Here is a 21,777-nt window from a genome sequence, read left to right on the forward strand (position 1 = left end):
TGATAAAGGGAAAGGTGACAGTATTACAGTGGAACTGTAAGAAATAAGAGGATATGATCAATGCAAAGAATTAAAACTATGAATGAAAGATAGAAAGTATAGTTAAAAAAATGCAATGGCATTGTTGGGAATTTCCAGAGGGAGATGTGAAGACCCAGGGACACAGTAACATTGTAAAACAGCCTCATTGCTTGGGAAAACAAAGCTTGGGGTGACAAGTCCAAAGTTTCAATGACAACCATTCTCCCTGCAGCTCACAAGAGCATCTTGTTTTCAAATGCCTGTCAATGGGGGAAAGTGACTGAGGTTTCATTGTGGTAAAAGTGGGCAGAGAAAGCAGGTGGCCCTCGGCTTCTCCAAAACCAGTCAAGCAAAGCTAGCAGCAGTATAGTCAGATGATAACTTCTGAATAGACCCCAAGATGGAAAAAGCAGACGTTGTTTATATAAATAGAGATGTAGAACCCGCAGCTTCCTGTTGACAAACTAAGCTTCATTGCCTCTCCTCCAGTTATTAAAATTTTTTTCTACTTAATTATAAACTTTAGATCACATTTGCAATTTTTATAGTTCCCTCTATGTATCCATTGTCATATGTAATATTCTTTAACACTAAGTTTAACAAAAAAAATTATTAAACACTTACCATGTGCTGGGTCTTGTGCTAGCTGACTGGGATAAAGACAAAAATGAATCAGTCCTTGATATCAAGAAGCTGGAGGGATAAAATGTGATCATATAAAAATAATACAGGGCTATGAGGAAAGGGGCAAAGGAAAGATTAGATACATAGTCCTAGAAATATTTGAGAAGCTAGTATTAAAGGTGGGGTAGAAGAAAATAGGGCTAAGTGGAGGAGGGGGTACCTAAGCTGAATCATGAAAGAAGGATTGTGTAATGTCAAGATAAAGAGGAAATATATTCCAGGATGGGGACTGGTTTGTACAAATGCATGGAAGTGGGACATATCCTGTAAAGTTTGGGGAATAGTGAGTAGTTCATTTAGATTGGAAAGTAGACTTTATGAAGTTGGGAGGAGGTGTTGCTGGTGACTTAAGGAAAGAAGAGAAACTGTGAACAGGTGTTTTGGGTTGTATAGTAGGGAATTAAGCAGGGAGGAATAAAGGGGTTTTCCTAAGCAAGTTCCACCCATTAAAATTAGATAACATTAATTTGTAGGGACTTCACTCAGTACAGTTGGGTGATTTCTTTTATTCTCTAATTCTTTGGGACTAAATTAGTTGGGATTAAAATGGAGCAGGCAGATGGTGAGGACTTTTCCCTCCTCAGGATTTTCACAAATTATCACCCCATTCTGGTTACACTTCTCCTGTCAGTTTTAGCACTTTAGTGAAGTGACCAATGAATTTTTGCTCTTTGTTAAAAAAAACTGTTGAGCACTTTCCATATGAGTATATTTACTTATTTAAAATATTATATTTTATTATATACTTTAATGTTTTTATTTATTATATTTTATAAACTTTATAATTATTTTATATATTTTATAATTATATTATTTTTATATACTTTATGATATTTATATATTATATAGTTTATAATGTTTTATATAATTATTTGCTTTATATTTTATATATTATATACTTTATAATATTTATAAAACATGATAAATCAAAATTATATTTAATCCTTAAATCAGTAGGGAACTACTAGAATTAAATAATTAGAAAAGAGAAACGGTCTTGGGGAAAATTACTTTTACAACTATGTGGAGGATAGAATGGAGGAGAGTCTTAATGCAAGAATACCAATTAGGAAGCTATTTAGGAATCCAGGGGAGAAGGGAAAAGAGGATGAACTAGGGTGTGGCTGTTTAAATAGAAACAAGGGGATGATGTGGGAGATGGTGTGGAAACAGATGATAAAAGCTTCATATTTGCCTATGATATTTTTGTTACTGTAATATTTTAATTCAGCAATGTGTAGTTATCAGTATAAATTCCCAAACAGGATAAAAAAGGAGTGAGCCTACCTGGGAGCACAAATTCCAAACTAGAGTATTTGCAAAGTCTAGAAAAAGCAGCCATTAAAAGATGTTGTGGAAAAATGGAATGGGCTTGTCCCCTTGTTGAAGTTCTATAAGCAAGAATTGGAAGACCTACTTTTTGGGCAGGTTATAGTAGGGATGGTTTGTCAGGTATGGATTTGAGTGGATGGTAATTCAAGTGCTTTCCAATTAAAAAATTCCGTGATTCTGCTTCATAGCTATCTTCTACGTTCCTCAAGTCAGAATGGCGAAGGTGAGAGAAAAACTTTTCAATAGTGGACTGAAGAAACTAAGTGAAAGGTACAGCCTACATACTCTACCCAGAATAGAAAGACAAAGTAATACAATTTTTTTTCTTGGCATAAACATTTATTTCTAAAAAGTTATTTGATATAATTTAATATTTAAAATAAATGTGAATAGTTCTAATATAATTCCAAAATCTTTATATTTGCCATGAATCTGATTTCTTATCTTGGTTATTTTCTAATGTTGAAGAATTATTGAACTCCTTATATAAAATCAACTTTATTATAATACATATATTTATATAAAAAGGACAACAAAATCTAGTGGTTAGAGTGCTGACCTCAAATTAGGAAGATGAAAGTTCAATTCCCCTTTCTTATTTATCCTGGGTATCTGGCCCTGAGTAAGTAATGTCAGTACTCTAAAGTACTCTCTAGAACTCAAAAAGATTCACATGTTTTGGATGAGAAAATTTCTCACTACAAACATACTACGAATATTAATATCAGTAATAGCTATCACTGTGCATTGTGAAGAAGACAGCAGTTTTTAAAGGATGTCTATCCTATCTAAAGGATAGGATGTTCTTGATCTGATTTTTCTTGTGCAGCAAGATAATTATATATATACATACATACACATATTGGATTTAACATTTTTTAAATATATTTAACATGTATTGGATTACCTGCCATCTAAGGGAGGGGGTGGGGGAAGGAGGAGAAAATTTGGAACACAAGGTTTTGCAAGAGCCATTGTTGAAAAGTTACCCATGCATGTGTTTTGTAAATAAAAAGCTTTAATAATAATAAAAAGAATAGATAGGATGAGAAAAATCCAAAAAGAAAGGCTTCTGTGGAGCCCAGATTAAAAATTCTTTTTGACTTGGAGCCTAAGAACAATATAAACTTTCCATTTTCTTGGTCAATAATTGAGGGTAACATCTGAAGACAATTAAGTTTTATGCACAGGAGGAATATCCTTGCTCAGTCACCAGATTTATACTATAATGACAGATATAGAAATTAGATTTCAAAGGGCTGAAAATAGCAGCTTTGGCCACTAACCAGTTTCATAGTAGTGTGTGTACCCCAAACTTAGTTAATAACAAGATTCAGACAGAGAAAACAAAAATTAGCAGGAGGAAAAGCAAGACAGTAGAGAGAAGTCCTAAGCACATTTATAAAAATGTAAACTGTCAACTTTTCATCTTTTACCATACTTCTCTGTGTATTTGGGGAAATAGAGAGGTTTAGTGGAAAGGATTCTGTTCTTGGAATTAATAAATATTTAAGTTTGAATTTTAACTCTGGGATTTATGAGTTGGGTTACTACCATGGATTGGTCAATCACTTAAACTCTATAATGTTCTTTTTTTTTTTTTTTTTGACCATGCAATTGTGGTTAAATGGCTTGCATAGAGTCACACAGCGAGTAAGTATTAAGTATATGAGGGTGGATTTGAACTTAGATCTTCCTGACTTCAGGACTAGTGCAGTATCTGTTGCGCCATCTAGCTCCCTGCTTTGATCTTCAACTTTTGCATCTGTAAAATGAGACTAATAATATATGTAGTATTCCTTATCCAGGATTGTTGTGAGGATCAAATAAAATAATGTATGTAAAGCATTTTTCAAGGCCTAAAATAATGAAACAGGATTCCCAAAAGGTTCAGTACAATTTTAAGCTTTATTAAATAAAAATTGCAATGTCTCTTGGGACACCTTGTATCAATATCAGCTAATCTGTTATGGTGTCATTCTCACAAATCCCCTAGTTTGCAATGATTCATAGTTAATCCATCTTTAAATCCCTAAGAAGTTGGTTGAGGAAAAGAAATAAGGATTGATGCTAGGAAAACACAGAGACTTTTTTCTCACAAAGGACTTAGTATTGGGGGAATCAAGTTAAGGAAAAGCAAAGGCTTCATACATAGGTTTTAAAACTAGGGCTGTTGCTCAATCATGTCTGACTCTTTGTGACCTCGCATGGAGTTTTCTTGGCAAAGATACTGGAGCAGTTTGCCATTTCCTTTTCCAGCTCATTTTGTAGATGAGGAAACTGAGGCAAACAGGGATAAAGTGATTTATTTGGGGTCACCGAGCTGGTAAGTATCTGAGGCCATATTTGAAGTCATGAAGAGGGATCTTCCTGACACCAGGCCCAGTCCTCTATCCATTGAGCCACTTATTGATTGATAATATTACCCAGGAATTTTCAGATTCTCTGAAATCTTTTACCATTTTTTAAAATTGGAACTACTTATTGATTGATCATACTACCCAGGATTCTCTGAAATTTTCTACCATTTTTTAAGTGGAGCAATAATATTCCATTTCATTTATTTATCATATTTATAGCCATCCCTCAATTGTCTAAGAGCCCATCTAAGATAGGAAATTCTTTCTTTTCTTCTATCCTCCTAGTGTGTCCTTCTAAATCTTTTCTATTCCTCTTTTCAGAACCAGGAAGTTTATTTTGTTTGTGACTGTTACCTTCCTATCCCTGCTTATTATATTGTTGTTTGATATATATATATATATATCCCACTCCTGAAAGGCTCTCAAGAAAGCTAGCTGGGCCCCAGCTGGACCCACTCCTGAGTGCATGTACATATATATATATATATACTTCTTTTTATGCACTTCACTTATGAAAAATTGCAAATTTCATCCCCTTCTTTTTCCTTTCTATACTAATATATTGCTTTTAACTTCACTTCTCACCTTTCTTTAAACTCTTGGAACAAAACCAATCTATTCCTCCCCAGGACCTCTGCTTTTTAAATCTGATTTTTTCAATCCTCTTTAAAGACATTAAATTAGGAAGGAACACTTGTTTCATTTTTTTCTGTTGTAATGTCAGTACTACCTTATCATATACCTCACTCCAATTTCTCTATAAGTTTACATTTCTAGGTTTTTCTGGACTTCCATGATTATATTTTAGAGTTTCTACTCAGTCCCGATCTTTTCATCAGAAATGCTTGAAAATCTTCTACTCCATTAAAGATTGATTAGGAATACATTAAGCTTTTCAGAATTATTTATTCTGGTTAGAAGCTTCTCTTTATCTTTTGAAATATATTTCAAGATCTACTTTCATTTATAACAGATACTTTTAGGTCTTATGTGATCCTGACTGCAGTGTCTTAGTACTTGCACTTTTTTTCTGAATGGTTTTAGTATTTTTTTCTTGGAAATGGAAGCTCTGGATTTTGACTGACAATCTTGAAACTTTTCCTTTTGGAATTAATAACAAGAAATGACGTAGATTCTTTCTGTCTTTATAGGACACTAGTTCTAAATAGATCTATTATGGATAACTTCTTGAAATAGAATGAAGAAGCCTTTTAAAAATTATTGTTTTGGAGATGACCAATGGTTTTTAAAAATTAATTTTTATTGTTTTTTTGCATTATTAAAATTTCTCTCATTATTTATTTCTTCTATTTTTTCTCTATTTTCTTTTAAAAATATGAAAAGCTTCATGAATTTGTATGTCATCCTTGCACAAATGCCATGCTAATCTTTTCTGTATTGTTCTAATTTTAATATATGTGCTGCTGAAACGACTATTCTCCTTTTGTAAAGAACCATCCAATGTAATAATGCTTCAAGGGACACAAGGAAGAGAAAAAATGATTAAAACTGATGAATACATTGAAAAAACCTGAATGTGTGCAATGTATCACAACTGTGGCACGTTTCCAACTGAAAGGGATAGAGGTGGAAATATTTTCTCATACCTCTTTCTCAGAGCCAAGTGTGTCCTTTGTAATTTTGCAAGACTCACTTTTGATTAGTTTATGGTTTTCCTTCCATTTCCAGTGTTGTTTTCATCATGTTTTGTTTTCTTGGCTTTGATTATATGGTTATCAGATCATAGAAATCCTTCCATTCCTCTTTGTACTAATCTATCACAATTATAATTTCCTGTACTGTGATAATAATATATCATTACATTTATATATAACACAGTTATGGACCAGAACTCTGAACCTGAAACAAGGATTCTTACAAGATGCTAAGTCAGTGGAATTGATAAAGACAATGATTGTCTAGTTTAGCATAGTGATTAATAGTTCTCCAAGTTCAGTATGATTGATTTAATCTTACAACAAATAATGGTTTCCTAGTGATATAATGATTGGTTTATACTTAGAATAGAACATATAAGTCAGGGGAATATGCAGAGACAGATTCATTCCATCTCACATCACTGTGGTGGCAGGCCTGTTTTCCTTCATTTTTCCACTGAGAAGGCCCAAAAGAATCAGAGAAGACAAAGGACTGGAGGCAGGGGCTCAAGCTCTTGGAGTCAAGGAGAGAGATTCATTCCATTTTTGATCAGGCTCTTGATGGCTCTCCTGGGAGACTGAGAAACTCAGAGCCAGATTCATTCACTTCTTCTCACACCATCATGGTGGCTGGCTTCCTACACTTCCCCCACTGATACCAAAGCTGGTCTGAAAGGCTCTCAACAAAGCTAGCTGGAAAGCAAGGAAATGAGATTGTGAAGGAGATAATAAAGGATTTGGACTTTAACACCTGGCTAATGCTTGTGGTGATTACTCTGCTGAAAAGAAGACTGCTCTCAAGACCTCCAGAAAACGAAATGAGAACATTACTTTTTGGTGTCTGAATGTGGGACTAAGAATCTATATCTGTGACCCAGAAATTAGGGTAAGTACAAAAATAGATAAGAAGGAAACTTTGTAAAGGGCTAAATTAGTATTTTGTGGGATGTCTGCAGACAGCTGTCCCAAGAACTATTGGAGAAAATGCAGCTACAGCAATAATGATGAAGCAACTCACTAAAGAAAATGCTAATGAGGTTTGTAGAAGAATTATATGGGGACTATACAAAGATGCTCCTTTAGAGGAGATCATAAGACTCTGCCATAGTGGGCACAAATGCCTTTCATACCTAGGATATGATGCAGAACATGGGAAGACAGGGTCCCTCTTAGCAAGGGACTTCCAGACATACTCATCAATGCTTTTAGTGTGGTAAAATAGGGCATCTGAAAGCTCAATGTTGGCATAGAGATAGAGTGAGAAAACAGAGTGGGAGAACAAGACTCAAAACCCAATGTAGAATGTAGAATGATCCAGGAAAATGAGAGGCAGGGTCCACCTCCAAGACTTCAAACAAAAAAACAGGTGGGGTGTGATGGTAGCCAAGGTTATACCCAGAGAGTCTTCAGAAGTCCAGGACTCTGATATGATCAATCAGCAGAAAAGCAATCAGATGGGAAAAAGGGATTACATGATCAATCAGCAGAGAAGCAATCAGATGAGAGGAACAGATTACAATTGGGGAGAATACAGACTTTTTAACCCAACAGAAGAACAGTGTCCAGTGCGAGTAGCTCCAATATAATTCCAGGTAATGTGGAGAGATCCAGAAAGTGATAAATGGAAGGGACTAGATAGGTTAACTGCTTGGGGGAGAGGGTTTGCTTGTATCTCTATAGATGGAGAAGGAATCAGATGAATGCCAATGAGCTATATTCGCCTTGTCCATTGCAGAGAGACAGAAAAAGAGAAAAACTTAGAAACAAAGGAGAAGACCTAAGAAACAGCTGACACTGAAAGAACATGGCTGATAATGAGACTGTTGCAGAACTTCAAAACCAGCAGGAATTATTGGATTCTCTGAGACATGATAAGAGTGATACGGGACTTCAAAATCTGCAGGAATCATTAGATTCCCTAAGGTGAAAAATTGTTGATAAGACTGATGCAAGACTTCAAAACTTGCAGGAATTATTGGATTCCCTACATATGTGAAGTAATGGACAATAGATTGGTTTTGGACTAGTTCTAGGACTTAAGGACATGTATAATTCCTCATGTTGATTCATGTTGTTTGTTACATCACTACTAGCCTGTGCTATATTGCTATGTGCTTGTGTAATAACTCCCAAATTGATGGATTTATGTATATCTGTTTCAAGTGAGACCCTTTAGAAACCTGCTAATCTGGTTTGATGCCCCATTTCCTTTGGCATTTTTATCTGCCTTCCTGAGATGTGAGGGAGGTCATGATCACATCCTTTTTGGAGTTCTCACCAACTTGAAAAGTCAGGGAGGGTATGACCACCTATGTTCTAAAGCAAAAGAAAGCGAGAGATGTTATGGGCCATAACTCTGCCTTGAAACAAAGATTCTTACAAGGTGCTAAGTCAGTGGAATTGATAAATACAATGGTTGTCTAGTTTAGCATGGTGCTTAATATGCTTAATAGTTCAGTATGATTGAGTTACTCTTACAACAAATAATGGTTTCCTAGTGATATAATGATTGGTTTATACTCAGGGTAGAGCATATAAGTTGAGACAAACTCAGCCAAGGGACTCAGATTCAGAGCCAGGGAAGATAAGTGGACTGGAGGCAGGAGGTCAAGCTCTCAGAGTCAAGGAGAGAGAAATTCATTTCCATCTTCATTAGCCATGTGGTGACTGGCCTGGCTTCCTTAGCTTCTCCATTGAAACCAAGACTCTGAAAGGCCTCTAAGAAAGTTATCTGAGCATCAGGCAAAGGAGACAATAAAGACTTTTGGACTTTAACACCTGGCTATTCATGTGGTGATTACTCTGCTCAAACAAAGGCTGCTCCAAGACTTCCAGAAAACAAAATAAGAACTTTTAAAACACACTTCTCCATTGATGGATCTTTACTCCCCCCTTCCCCCCAATTCTTTGCACCATAAAAAAAAAGAACTTTAAATATTTTGGTGTGTATAAGGACTCTTTTCTAATTGATGACTTTTTAGTAATGAAATCTCTGGGTCGAAGGGATAGGCATTTTAGTTACTTTATTTGTATAATTGCAAATTAGCCCTTCTCCCATAGTTATCAATCACAGCTCTATCATCCACATGCATTAGTGTTTTTATTTTCCTTTAACTCCTCCAACAATTACTATTCCCATCTTTTGTCACATTTGCCAGTTTGTAGGATATGAAATAAAATCTTAAGGTTGCTTTGATTTTCATTTCTCTTATTATTAATGGTTTTGGAGCATTCTTTCATGTGGTTATGACTATTTAGCCACTCTTTTGATAATTATTCATATATTTTAACCACTTATCTATTGAAAAATAGCTATTGGTCTTATATATCTTTTGTTTCTTAATCTCTGATAGCAAACCTTATCTAAGATATTTAATATAAAGATTTCTTTCTCAACTGACCTCTTCCTTTCTTAGGGAAAAAGCATGAGAAAAAAAAGCAAATAACAAAAATGTGAAAATACTCTACTTTGGTTCACATTCAGTGTCTATAGTTCTTTTTCTGCATGCAGATGGTGTTTTCCATCCCAAATCTATAGGAATTGCCTTGACTTGCCTCATTGTTAAAAAAGTGCCAAGCCCATCACATTGCTCATAACATAATCCTGTTGCCACTGTGTACAATATTCTCTTGGTTCTGCTCACTTCATTCAACATCAGTTCATGTAAAGCTTTCCAGGCTTTTCTGAAATCAGCCTCTTGATCATTTTTTTCTTTTTTCTTTTTTTTTAAAATAATATTTTCTTTTTCCAAATACATGTAAAGATAATTTTCGACATTCACCTTTGCAAAATCTTATGTTCCAAATTTTTGTCCCTTTAGATGTTTAGTTTTGTACAATCAAAATGATCTATTTTATATTTTGAAATTGCTTTATTCCTTGTTTGGTTAAAGATATATTTTCTATTCAAAGCTATAAGAGAAATATATATGGTCTGCTTCTCGTATAATTTTTTATGGTATCATATTTAATATTAGAAACATTTCCCTTTAGAATTTATTGTGGAATATGATGTAACATGCTGGTCTAAGCCTAATAATTTCTACCAAACTGATTTCCAGTTTTCCCAATAGTTTTTTCCATATAATATATTCTTTCCTAAGTAATTGATGTTTTCTGGTTTATCAAACACTGGGATGTTGAATTCCTTTGTTTCTGATTCTTCCTTGTCTAGGCCTTTTTCTTGCTTTACCTCTTTATTTTTTTAAAAGCAATATCAAATTTGATTTATACTATCATTTGGGGTATGTAAGTGTTATTCATTCTTTATTCATATCCTTTTGATTATTTACCTCAATATTCTAGAGCTTTTGTTTTCCCAAATTAATTTTATTATATATAGATTTACCATACTTATTAGTTTTTTGTCTATGTAGTTTCCTTGTTCACCTCCTTTTTCTGCTGTGAATTTTTGTTTTTGTTTGTCTTATAGCATGATTACAACTCTTGCTTTTTTGGATTCACTGATGAATAGTGAATTTTGTTCTAGTCATTTTATTCTATATATTTCTTTTTCTTTTCTTCTTAGGTACATTTGTTGTAAGTAACACATTGTACAAAGTATGAAAAGTCTATGTACCTTGCTTCTTCATGTAATAGTTTTAATTCTTTGTCATTGATGTTTCTGGCATTGTTTTCTTATCCAATTTGTCACTTTAAAAAAGTGTATGGGATTTTTAATCCATTTAAATTTAAAGTTATGAAATATGTTTACTTTTTTTCCAATTATCTCTATTTCTTTTCTGAATTATGAGTTTTAAAAAATTCCTTTTCATCTGTGAAAAAAGTTTTTTAAAAAATCTTTTTAGCTGGTTTTACTTAATCTACTTTAAGGAAATTCAGTTCTCTCTGTTTTTTTCCACTCATCAGTAATACTACCCACTTTGTCACCCCTTTCCTAGTTTTGGAATTTCACTTAACTAATTCATTTTTATCTAGTTTATCTAATATCTAATATTTATCTAATATCTAACATCTAATTAAATATTATTCTTCTCTTTTATTTCTCCTGGTTAACTAGTCAAATAAAATACCTCTTTTTCTTCTCTCCTTTAACTAGTTTGTGATTTTTAAAAATTTTTCTGTGCCTTTTTCTAAAAAATATTTTTTTCCTTTCACTCTTTTAATTCTCTTTATGTCAACTCTAGACTTTTATTCTCTGATTTATGGCCTTTATGCTTATTTATTCCTTTCTTATTCTCCATATTCTTCATGAAATTTAAGTTTAAAAATATCTATTTGAGTCTCTTCTAAGCAGTTTCTGTGTTATTACTTTGTAGATCTTCTAGATTTTTTTTTTCCTGTTGTGCTTCTCTCTTAGGGATTACACATCCTGGACAAGGTAGAGAAGATAGAAGTATTGGTATTCAGTGATTCTTCTATTATCTTAATATTTTAAATTAAATTATATTTTTCATAGAAGATCCACTTTCTCTCTCTGTCATTTTCTTCTACTTTAATTGAGGAAAAAAACCCCAAAACAACAAAATTCCCATTATATATATGTATATACATATATACATATATATATATATATATATATATAGTTTAGCAAAAAAAAATCCTGTATTGATCATAAAAAAATCATGTCATCATTTATACCCTGATTCTATCTGTTCCCTATAAGAATATGATAGAACATTTTTTTTAATGAATTATAGTATTGATCAAATTTTCTAAGTTTTTCCAAGTTTTTTGTTTTTAAAATATTATTACAATTGTATAGACTGTTCTCCTGGTTCTTTTTTCTCCACTCTGAATCAATTTATGCAAGTTTTCCTAAGTTTCTCTGAAAATATCCTCTTTTTGGTTTCTTACAGCATAATCACATTTTATTACATTTATATACCATAATTTATTTCGTCATTGCCCAACTGATTTGAACCCTCCTAATTTTCCATTTTTTAAACCACCTCATACAGACTTGTTATATTTTTGTATATCCTTTGTTTTGATTTATAATAATCTGATCTTTAAGCTAATTTTCTTCTTACCTCTCAGCTTCCTTTCTTTCTCTCATTGTTTCTTTGTTGAGTGAAATGCATTTCTGTAATCAATTCAGATAAAAATGAGGTTCAAGTTTCATTCACTTCTCTCATTTCTTTGTTTATATACTTGTATCTGAGCTTTCCAATAGTGTCACATCATTTCTCTGATCTTTTATTTTTCCTCTCCTCCCAATCCCTCAGAAGATATTCATCTTCCCCCCTCTTTTCATTCTTCTTTAAAGATGATTAAAGTATGACATTACTTCTAAATACTTTGTCCAGTTAGAATTTATCTATGAACTCTGATGATGATAGGTTTCTGACAGGACACATGTAGCATCTCACATTATTAGAATGTAAGCAATTTAATCCCTTATGATTGCTTACATTTGCTTTTTACTATTTTTCTTGGATGTCTGATAATTGATCTTAAATTATTCAGACTTGGTTTTCAGGTCAATTGCTTTTTATATCTGATATCTTCCAGAAATACATTAATCAAATAACTAACAGTAATAGCAGTATGCAAAGTCTTGGTATTTTGCTTCTTCATGTCATAATTTTAATCCTTTGTCATTGTTCTTTCTGGCATCGTGGGCTATGTGGACATCTTTGTCTCTTGAAAGAGATACGTTAGGACATTCTCTATTTTTTCAAAATAATTTCAAATAATAATCCCTAAACTTGGGATAACCTATGAGTTTTTGTATTTTTTTGAATTTTCTGTGGGTTAAAATAAAAGCCAACTTGCACCTGATATGTGAGTACTTTTATGAAATCTGGGAGACATCCCACCTTTTACCTACACCTATAAATGAAAATATTTTCAAAGTAAACTCTAGGGAGGGGCATAGTAAGTCAAAGAGTTACAGTTATTCCCTAACGTATGCTCCAGGATTGGTTCTGGTATATGTGGGTCTAGAGCTTGGGGTTCTAAATAGTGAGATATAGATTATGGAAATAACTTTGCATAATTAACCTTTGATTATTATTATATTCATTCTATCTTTCAGTCATGTCTGATTCTTTGTGATTCCATTTGGAGTCCACCATTAAAATGTGAGCTCCTTAAGAGGAGAGAATGTCTGACTTCTCTATTTTTCTTCATAGTGCATAGTATTATTAAGTAAGCACTTAATAAATACTTCATTCATTCAGTGATTCCTGCTTAGAATTCAAATAAATGATGAATTCCATAAAGATAATGAGATTGTCCAAAAAACCTATTTGTAGATGACATTGTGATAATTATATAATGATCCAGAATATTATGGGGCTTCTTCAATTAGATCTACAGTTTTTCAAAAAAGTTCATTATAACTGCACACTTAGAGATTTGAAGATGTGTTTTCCAGATTATGACATACATTTAGAGGGGCAGTCCACTAAAGCAGTTAATTAATCAATATATAGCACTTGTATAAGTCCTACAGATTGACAATGATTCTGATCTAGAATTGAATGATGGAAGAAAACTAGCCGTTGCAAATATCATAGAGTAATGAGACTGTTAGATCACTTATTTCAACAATTAAACTATAATTATTATACTAAAATTATTGTTTAGGAATTATTGCAATAGATACACAATTTATATCAGATTGCATACCATAATCAGGGAGGGGCAGGAGAAAGAGGGAAGGATAGAATTTTAGAAGTCAAACTTAAAAAAATATTAAAAATTGTTTTCACATGTGATTGGGGAAATAATTAAAAAGAAATTATAAGGTAACTGTATAAATTTGTATACATATGTTGAATTTAACATATATTGGACTACCTGCCATTTAGGGTAAGAGGTGGGGGGAAGGAGGGGAAAATTTGGAACAGAAGATTTTGTGAGGGTCAGTGTTGAAAAATTACCCATGCATATGTTTTGTAAATAAATACTTTGATAAAATTAAAAAGAAAAGGAAATTGTAATACAGGACTTCTTGTTGATAAATTAGTTTACATATATTTTAATTATCCTGGAACTTTAGTATTTAGTAGTGGAAAGGACTGAAAAGTTCATCTAATTTAATCTCCTTATTTTACCAATGAGGAAAATGAGACTCAATATGCGCACTGCCCCCCACTCCTCACCTTGTCCCAGTCACAGAGGCAAAAATAGAAGAAGTGGGATTGATGTAAGTTGTAAATTATTTATTTGCTTTTTTTCTGGGAACTAAGATAGGAGGATACAAGTACAAAATGCAATGATAGTTCTTGCCTTCAAATTGTTTATAAGTGAATAGGGATGAAGGGGGAAACAAAACAAAAAGAAGCTGAAAAAGGAATTGGCATGGATGGGGTAGGATAAAGTACCTGGTACAAAGGCATGATGAAGGGGTCCAAAGAAGTGAAGCTGGATGGGAAATAAAGTAATAGCTGCCATGGATACCCTCCTTGAATGGAAGCTTTGGGAAGAACTCTTTGCTCCACTCTCTCCAATCAGAGGGTACTGATGAGACACTGATGCAATCTTACAGAATGACGTGGCTCTTGGGAACATGATAGAGAAATCTAAGGGAGTGCTAGTCCTTAATACAGTAGACTATGATATTAGATCTATAAAGACGCCTCAAGATCACCTTGTCAGGAACTCGTTCATTTCATAAGGAAACCGGGGCTTAAGTCATTCTAGAGATTAAATGACTTGCCCTGTGTTGCATTAATAGTAAAAAATAGAACCAGAAATGAAGGTAAAATGCAGTAATTAAATAATCCTCAGAGGAGAAACTTGGACACAGAACTAGAAGCTAGAACATGATGGAGGCATCATAGATAGAGAATAGACCTTGAATCTAGAAGACCTCAATCATTTGTTGTCCTTGACACATGGCTTTATGACCCAGGCTGCCCCGGATAGCTCTCTAAGACTAAAGCCACAGAGCAGGTGCAGACTTCCTTCCCCACAGGAATGGACAAGCATGATAAAATATTTTATACTTTACTCTGAGCATAGAAAAATAGAAGCAATGAAACATTACATTAAGAAAAAAACTTATTATATAATTGAACAACTGGGTAGTCTGTTTCAGAACTAGGCTACTTCAGTCAGTAAATAGATCACTCAAAACCCACTTGTTCTAGGAAAGACATGACTTGGTTGATTACTCCTGTCCTGGCTACAATGTCTTCAAGAGGGCAAAATAATAGCTAAGCACTAATATTTATATAGCAATTATTATGTATCAGCCCCTGTGGTAAGCCTTTACAATTGTAATTTCATTTGATCCTCACAAACTTAGGAGCTGGGTGACATAGTTATTTCCACTTAACAGATGAGGAAAAGAAGGAAAAAGTAGTTAAGTAACTTGTCTAAGATCACAAAATGTTTGAAGGTCATATTTAGCTCTTTGTACATTATGGAGTCATGATCTATATACTAAAGAATGCAAAAAACACAACCCACTGCCCAAATAGTATTCAACTTGCATGTAGCAGGGCTGGTAATTAGGGGAAATTCAGAAATTCTGAATCTGGTATTTGACTCAAAGCTAATTCTTATATGTTTGGTATCTTGTTGCTGGCAAACATCTCTGATCTTCTCTTGCCATAGCTAGTTCAATATTTGTAGAATAAGAGATGGACTTAAGCTGGCAGTGACAACATTCTACTTAGGTCTCTTTCATTTTGTTCTTGACCTTGACTGCTTCTTCTTTGTGACCATGTATTATAATTTCTTTTTTATACACTTTCCAATCAGCAGTGGAATTTTATTGCTTCCTTCTACTCCCCATATTATACATCTTCATTGGGGTAGAAAGTAAGGGTTTAGGGAAGAGATTACATATGAAAAAAATAAGAAATATTTGTTTTGATACATTTTGTCTTCTATGTCAATTTATTGAAGATATTAGATATATGATCAATAACTATTAAGTTATTTTTATTTTCCATAATCACTCTTTTCTAGTTCTTAGCACAGTGCTGAACACATAGTAAACACTCAATAGATGTTTTAAAATTGATTCTCTTGCCCACAATGAACTCAAGGTGGTGCTCAGCAGAAGATGGGTGACTGATTCCTGTAAATGTTTGTATTCTTCACTTAACCTCTCCACACTCTAGAGAAATCCAGTAATACAGGAGACAGCACTGTAACAAACAAAAGTCAGGAAATACAGAAGCTGAATCCTCCAAAGACCACACTTTCACCCACACTGTCCACACTTCCTTATATAGAGAAAGAAAAGGTATCATATTGAGCAATCTTACTGAGGTCCAAAAATACTGCCAGTGTCTGTGAACACCTTGCTTCTAACACATAGGTATAATACCAATGAGGTTGTTTAGGGGAATATCTCTGCTTCATTTCCTTGCCAAAATGAAACCTTACTTTGTTGTTCCCATGAAGTGTGATTTCCAGATTGTAGCATCCAGATGTTCAAAGAGGGTCCCTCGACAGAAATTTTGCTAAAAATAAAGTCATTGGGTTTTCCTGAAGTTGTTTTTTGTTTTTTTGTTTTTTTAGTTGGTAATAGTAGTATGGTAAGAAGGGAGAGATGAATGTGGAGGATGGTACAAAGAGAGAGCTATCAGTATGAAAACTACTATAGCTCTCCTCTCTCCCCATTCTTATACCCATAAGGTATATGGAACAACTCCAGCATTTTAGGAATGGCTATAGAATAGTAAATTCTTTGAAAATGTTGACTGCTTCTTTCACTGTTGTTTTTCCCTTTACTAAATCAAGGTAATAACTTTCTGAGAAGCCTTTTGCATATGGAGGATAAAAATGGATAATGACTTATTTTCCAGCAAATTCAACTCAATAAATATGTTAATTGTAAATAGCAGCATTTAGAATTTATCATTAGCTATAAAAAATTCTTCTTATATTTGGTCTCTGTGATGGACACATCTGAAGATAGAATTAAATATTTTTGGTGAGCCTTTATGTCTTTTTGTTTATTTCTACTCTCTAATCCAAAATATCCAATTCTCTAACTGGGTACTTGAACTCATGATTGAGTCCTCAAAAGGCAATGACTATGTCTCCCCTCAGTGTAACCCTCAGGGATTGGGGTTTCTACTCTCAAGGCCCTATCTGCTGTGCTCCCTATTATCAATCAACTAGTCAAATTCTATTAGCTTTTAGAAAATTTATTTACTCAAAATATATAGCAAGAACAATTGTTATAAAACATTCTCTCCAATCTAAGGATGCTTTCTTCCTATGTACACAAAAAATCTCTGGGGAGAGTGGGCTCAAACTAATGTACAGAAGTAGTGAACTACACATATAGATAATACATTTGGCTAAGGGGTACCTCCGAAACCTAGAAGTCCTTTTTCCATTTATAGAGGCCTCATAAAGTTCCTCTTAAACTATAGCTTTAAGAGCTAAAAGGCAAGCTTTCTTGCCTTTTAAAAAGTTAATATTGAACTTTTCTCTACTGTAAAAGGTCTGAATGCCCGAAGCTGCTGCTTTCTAGCTATCTTTCTTCCCTCATTCATATGGAGGCTCTTTTATTGTTGACCATTGGTACTATCTCTGGTAAAATCTGCTATTGATTTTATTTGTCAATACAGTTTCTGATGCGTCAGAACAGCCACCAAAACTCATAAGATTATAATATGGTCAGTTCTTTCTCTGGTTTCTTGCTTGCTTAAGATGAGGAAAAAATAATTATGAAAGAAACAAAGGCATAATGTGCTCACAAATAGAAGGATCTGGGTGAGAGAACACAGCTTGCTGACACTTTCCCAACTGACAAATTATAATAGTTATTAACCACGAGGGAAAAGGAGATTGAGAGATCAATATTATCCCTTCTGTGTGTAAATTTAGACCTAATTCAGTACCTCTTGAGTCATTAGTTTTTTCATCTCCACAGCTAATTAGAGCAATTTTTACACTATTCTCCACCTATCCTCTCAACTACTCATATCTAGGAAATGGATCTAGAACTAGGCAAGGAATATTTTTACATGCTTTATTCACCAGGAAAGACAAATCTAAGCATGTTCTAAGGACTGCCTCTTTATTGGCCAGTCCCCTCATTACACATGCTTTACTTGATATTAATAACCAGAGGAGGTTATTGTTATTTCTCTTGTTTCATTAATCAATTACTTTTTAAAAATGATCTTAACATATATGTTGTAGATACTCTTTTGGAAGAGAACTTTTAAAGCTATAGCTTGGTCTAAATTAATCTTATATAATAATCACAACATAATGATATTTCATATTTTCTTCCTCTTTCAAGTTTAGTTGACTGTAAAACTATTCTTTTCTTTCTTGTCAAAGATATTCCTCACACATGGGTAAATTATTCATGTAAAGATCTTGGAGAGATGAAATAGATCAATAAATTCATTATTTTCTTGAATGCCTTTTTTTAGGAGTAGAAATGTCTTTGATAAATGTTTGTGGCAGCCCTTTTTGTAGTGGCAACAAACTGGAAACGAATGGATGCCCATCAACTAGAGAATGGCTGAATAAGTTATGGTATATGAATGTTATGGAATATATTGTTCTATAAGAAATGATCAGCAGGATGATTTCAGAGAGGCCTGGAGAGACTTACATGAACTGATGCTGAGTGAAATGAGCATGACCAGGAGATCATTATACCTGGCAACAACAAGACTATATGAGGATTAATTCTGATGGATGTGGCTCTTTTCAACAATGAAATAATTGAGCCCAGTTCCTTTTTTTTTTTTTTTTAATAACTTTTTATTGATAGAACCCATGCCTGGGTAATTTTTTACAGCATTATCCCTTGCACTTACTTCTGTTCCGATTTTCCCCCTCCCTTCCTTCACCCCCTCCCCCAGATGGCAAGCAGTCCTAGATACAATATATGTGTGCAGAACTGAACAGTTTTCTTGTTGCACAGGGAGAATTGGAATCAGAAGGTATAAATAACCCGGGAAGAAAAACAAAAATGCAAGCTTTATATTCATTTTCCAATGTTCTTTCTTTGGGTGTAGCTGCTTCTGTCCATCCTTGCTCAATTGAAACTGAATTAGCTCTCTTTATCGAAGATCCACTTCCATCAGAATACATCCTCAAACATTATCGTTGTTGAGGTATATAGTGATCTCCTGAGCCCAGTTCTAATGATCTTGTGATGAATAAAGCTATCTACACATAGAGAGAGGACTATGGGAACTGAATGTGGCTCACAACATAGCATTTTCACTCTTTTTATTGTTGTTTATGTGCATTTTGTTTTCTTTCTCATTTTTTTCCCTTTTTGATATGATTTTTCTTGTGCAGCATGATGATTTTATAAATATGTATATATGTATATTGGATTCAACATATTTTTAACATGTTTAACATATGTTAGATTGCTTGCCATCTGCAGGAAGGGATGGGGGAAAGGGGATAAATTTGAAACACAAGGTTTTGCAAGGGTCAGTGTTGAAAATTACCCATGAATTTTTAAAAAGACTTTTAAAAAAATAACTTTTTATTGATAGAACTCATGCCAGGATAATTTTTTACAACATTATCCTTTGCACTCACTTCTGTTCCAATTTTTTCCCTCTCTCCCTCCACCTCCTCCCCCAAATGGCAAGCAGTCCTATACATGTTAAATAGGTTACAGTATATCCTAGATACAACATATGTGTGCAGAACTGAACAGTTCTCTTGTTGCACAGGGAGAATTGGGCATTTGTTTTGAAAATATAAAGCTTTAATAAAAAAAGAAATGTCTTTGATTTTTTCAATTGTTTGGTATCATCTCCTGTTCCAGATTTCTTGTATTGTTATCAAACTTTGGACATTGCAGAGCTCTACATGATTATACAAAAAAGTCCAGTTAAGTCAACAATATAGGATTGAGATTGTTTAAATTATTCAGATTATGACATGTAGTTGGCTGGGAAATAGAGATATGTATATCTTGGACAAACATCACAGATAGAATCTAAATACATCACAAATAGAATCTGAATAATCTCCAGGGAAACAGAATTGTAGGATATCCAACGGACAGTTGAGATATTCATGGTAGTAGGGGTAGCTACCAATTGTGAAGTCAGGAGGACCTGAGTTCAAATCTGACCTCAGACATTTAACACTTTCTGGTTATGTGACTCTGGGCAAGTCACTTAACTCCAAATACCTCAGCAAGAAAATAAAAAAAGATAGATAGACAGATAGATAGATATGCATAGTAGGCGTAATATTATGGTCATTATGAAGAAAGGAAATAAGCATTTATATAGTGCCCACTATGTGCTAGGTATTTTACTAAGTGTTTTATAAATATTGTCTCATTTGATCCTAACAACATCCCTAAGATACAGGTGTTGCAATTATCCCCATTTTACAGTTGTGGAAAGGGAGACAAACTGGGGCTAAATGACTTGTCCTGGGTCACATGGCTAGTAAAGATCAAAAGTCAAATTTGAACCCAGGTCTTCCTGACTCTAGATCAAGAGCTCTATCCATTGTGTAACCTAGCTACCTCTTTATAATACAAAATAAGTTTGTCTTACTTTGTTCAGTGGCATTAAAAAAAAATTCGTAATGGGACAAGCCACTATTCTACTGTTATTCTTTTAATGCCTAATGTTCTATAGATGGTTGTGCAAGTCAATAGAATGACGTTTTTTATAGTTGAATCAAAGTATTAGTATAAAAGTTTATCTTTTGTAGGGTCATTGAAAGCATCTTTGGTACAAACAGAATGATGGAGATTATATGTGTTTCATCTGCTCACACATGATTTTGACTTCTACTTGGTCTCTATGTTTTGAAAGCTTTTAGTTGCATTCATCTTATAGATTTTGGGAATTTGATATGGCAACATCTATTGAAACTGTTGTTCTTCAGTTGTTATAGATCAATATTATATAGATCAATTTTTGGATCAATATTAAAATTATGTCTATTACAATTGATGGCAGTGGTTCAATCTATAATAATTATCTAGTTTCAATATAGTTAATTACCTGAGTTCTTTAGGATATTTTGAATTCTGAATTTAAACTATGGGAATTTGTTTTCTTTCCATTAAAGAAAGTGAGTTTTTGATATTACCAAGTTTTGTATTCTGAAATACTCAATAGCTGTTAAAATTTTGCAACTTTCTGTGATGTATTTCACAGTTTCTACCATGTCCTTATATAATTAATCTTCATCGATTACTAAGTTTATGTTCCTTAAGGATAGCTCTCTTAGTTGTGGTAGTGATGACCTAGTTTTAAATTGCCATCATAAACATCTTTTAGTTACATTCTATGTTCATTCTAATGGTATTGTATCTATAATTAGCTTTTATTATTCCTTAATGAAGTATTCTACTTGTTCCAAAAATTTTCTTGATTTTTTATTTTTATTTATTTATTTTTTTGCTGAGGCAATTGGTGTTAAGTGACTTGCCTAGGGTCACATAGCTAGGAAGTGTTAAGTGTTTTAGGTCACATTTGAACTCAGGTCCTCTTGACTTCAGGTTGGTCTCTATCTACTGCGCTACCTAGCTGCCCCTAATTTCTTTAATTTTATAAAACTGTTTATTTAATTTGGAAAGCAAGTAATCAAAGCAGTTCTATTTCAGAGAAATGTTAATGGATTTAAAGCTGAGAAGGACCTTAATAGACTTAATCTGTCTCTTGAAAAATACCATGTTTTGAATTAATATTATAATAGTAGTATGCCTTAATTACAAAATAGTTTTCTATGTGAATTTTAAATATCCTAAGGTTTTCACTATATTTAGGTCTATTTTACATTTTTTTTTTGCAATGCACATTTTAATCATTAATATGGAATTGAATCAA

General features: G+C 33.4%; 1 non-coding gene across 1 annotated transcript; it reads right to left on the reverse strand.

The window, feature by feature from the left end:
- Positions 1–5,727: 5,727 nt before the first annotated feature.
- Positions 5,728–5,831, reverse strand: LOC127539545 (U6 spliceosomal RNA). Its single transcript, XR_007947973.1, has one exon. It is a non-coding gene; the product is annotated as a U6 spliceosomal RNA (small nuclear RNA).
- Positions 5,832–21,777: the final 15,946 nt, after the last annotated feature.

Source organism: Antechinus flavipes, chromosome 5, assembly GCF_016432865.1.
Source record: "Antechinus flavipes isolate AdamAnt ecotype Samford, QLD, Australia chromosome 5, AdamAnt_v2, whole genome shotgun sequence".
Classification (NCBI taxonomy): domain Eukaryota; kingdom Metazoa; phylum Chordata; class Mammalia; order Dasyuromorphia; family Dasyuridae; genus Antechinus; species Antechinus flavipes.